Genomic DNA, 3242 nt, shown 5'->3' on the forward strand with positions numbered 1-3242 from the left:
CGCATTCGAATCTATCAAGGCCATAAAACACTGCCCCCGGCTAATTAACGAGGGGGGGTGGTACTACTCGTAGTTCGCAGTTCGGGAAATATAAATGCAAAATTCAGTGGGGCCGGGATAAGTACATAAAAAGCACTTAAACCCCAAGCATAATGTTTTGGTTTTCTTTCTGTTATAAAACAAAAACATATTCGCCCCACCTTTTGTTTTTTTTTTGTTTCTGTTTCTGTTCCCGAGCCCCCAAAAATTTGACATGGCGAAAAAGTCATAAACACACAGAAGGGGCCGTAGATTATCATCATCGTCGTTTCATTGGAGACGGACGCACCAGCCCCGCAAAATGCACACCAAACAAAGTGATGAAAAGCAAATGTTGTTGGTAGCAATGCTTGCGTGAAACTGTTCGCACCCGGAGGGCTCAGTTTACCTTACCTTTCGCTATCCCTAAAGGTACCCACCCACCAACCTACCATTCCTCGCCAGGTGAGGTCGAGTGCTAACTACATTAATGCATAATGTTGTGGCTGGGCGGCGGGCATCGAAGGTTGGCTCTCCAGCTTCCAGGGAAGAAAAGGGAAAAGTGGTGGGTGCAGGGAGCAGGACCCATCAGCCTAATGACTTGCGTACATTGGACGCAGCCTGGCCAAAGGACCTTGATAAGTGGCAAGTGCGTTTAGGGCCTTGGCCATAAACCGCTAGAGCTGAAAGGCATTGCTGGAAGGCTGTCTAAACGTTGACACGGCTTAAACTTATATTCCTGGTCTTTAATATCGGACCAATACGTTTTCGTTAGAAAAGGGCTCATTCCAGGAAATACTTGAATTAATAATAATAATAATAATTTTTAATAGGAAATCAACTTAAAATCTAATTTTAATCTGTTCTCTTATAAAGTGCTGTCATCTCTTTCCGTCGTTTGCTGATAATCTTTCCTGTTTAATCCCAAAGCCAAATCTATTCTCATTCAAGGCTGTTTAATAACAGAACAAGCTTAGATGATTGTTGTGATTCCATTATTAGAGCTCAACAGGATAAATATCCTTAATATCATTGCAGCAGTATATATTTTATATTTACTTTAATTGAGTCTATTTGGTTTGAAATTTCAATTATTTTGATTAAACCAGCATACAGGTTGCATTTCGTATTGCGTTTCTGACACATTTGTGGCATTCCTTGGTCATGCCTGATCAAACTCCAGCTAATTGCTCTTGCAGTTGCAAATAAATTAAAATAAATGAGCAGAATAAGGCATGGGTTTACCCCTTAGTTCATAAGCCGCAATAAATTACGAAAAAATCAAAAATAAATTATTCAAAGGAAACCGGTCACGTGTTGAATGTTCCTAAATTGCCCAACTAATCAGGTCCAAGGTCCAAGGACCAAACTCCTGCTCATAAATCGTTTGTGTTCTGGCCCGGGGCATTTTTTATTTGCTGCCTCACAAAAGAAATAATGAAAAACATTACAGAAATTAGCTGAAAAGAATGAAGGGAAGTTGACGCTGACGCCAGGGAAATATATGTGTTGGCGGACAAGAATATTGCTGTTCAAACTCAAATTAAAGGCCAATAATACAGTAATAAAGTCGGAAGCCAATCGACCTATGGACCACCTAAGCCAAGCCAAATCGAATCACCCAGACACACGCACAAACGCACCTTGACAGGCCGCGCTTAAAAGTATTTATAAATTTTATATAATGTGCTCCCAGCGAGCTGTATCTCGTCATCCCCTGCGTGAAGCACAGATGCGGTCAACATAATAGTCCTGATAGCTATCAGGAGAAGTCTCATAATAAATTTGTTGTAATTTATAGGGTTCTTTATAGAAATTGCAATGAACGAAGTAATGAATATCTAGAGCCCCAAAACTTATTTCCAATATTTTTAAAATGAATCAAAAACAAATTTTGAATTTTTTTTAATAAAAAACATAATTAGCAACATCAGCGTCAGCTCTATAATTAAATTCTATAAAATGTAACCTAAAATATAGTCTATGGCTTCCATTTTATTTTTAACCTTTGTTTAACTTGTTTTAAAATTGCATAAAATTATCAAAATAAAAGTATTTTTAAGTTACAACACGAAAAAATATTGCCTTTAAACGAGTAAAAATGTTGATTAGTTTAATTTGAAATATTATGTTAAATGTTTGTTTCTATTTAAATTACCTTTGGTAGGATTATGTTTAGGTATTTAGACTTTTCTCAAAGGCAGTCAATTTTAATAAATATGTATTTTTATATAAAATATAAAGCCCATTTAGGCAGAAGACAATTAGAAGTGGTGCTATTATCATAGCAGCAGCTGTGTACGTCTACTGTACATAAAGTACGACGGCTTGCCCTTTTCGGCGTCGAGCGGGAAGTAACCTCTATTATTTACCAATACAAACTAAGCTTTAAAAGAAATGTAAAATTACCCGAGCGCCAGCTGGTTGGGGGGTGGGATCCCACTGACGGCAAGGGGGGTGCCTTAGCCCCAGACAAACATGTGTATAATGTGTTTAATACAACAATTGTGTGGCTTTTTAGTACGCCGAGCTGTGTGTGCGTGTGTGTGTGTGTTTGTGTGTCTGTGTCTCACACGCAACAGTTGTTTTTAGCGGGATGTTGCCGAGCATAAAAATAAAAGCTGCCCTGCAGCAGCGACGCTTGCGCCCTGTCGCGATATGTTGCCTACTTTTCCGGGCAGGCCAGGTGATGCCCATTCATCCCCCTTTGGATTCCCACATTCAGATTCATGCCACCCTTATCGAGGAGCTTTCAGTTTTTGTATCTCAACATTTGGCGGGCATGCAACAAGCGTGTTGCCCTGTGTATCTGTATCTGTATCCGTATCTGTGTATCTGCGACCCAGTCCGTGTCCGTGTCCGTATCTGTATCTGTATCCGCATCTGTGTCTGTGTCTGTGCGCAACATATTTGCTCAGCCTCAGCTGCGACTCCTGCTCAACATAAGCGCTCGGCTGTTTACGAGGATGCGAAGCGAACGGCACTCGACTTATGTACCATTTCGCACACTTGAGAGTTTTTAGTTCGGTTTTGGCAGAATTGATAGATACACGCAGCTCGCATCGCGCACTCTGCTCAAGCAATAGCAATAGCTAAAGCTAAAGCTAAAGCTATAGATACAGATATACACACACAAACATCAGCCAAGCCAGCCAGCCAGCCAGCCAGCCAGCCAGCCCGCCGATTTCTGGCCAAATCAAGCGACCGACCGACCTACCGACTGA

Source organism: Drosophila elegans, unplaced genomic scaffold (genome assembly GCF_018152505.1).
Source record: "Drosophila elegans isolate 14027-0461.03 unplaced genomic scaffold, ASM1815250v1 contig_183, whole genome shotgun sequence".
Classification (NCBI taxonomy): Eukaryota; Metazoa; Arthropoda; class Insecta; order Diptera; family Drosophilidae; genus Drosophila; species Drosophila elegans.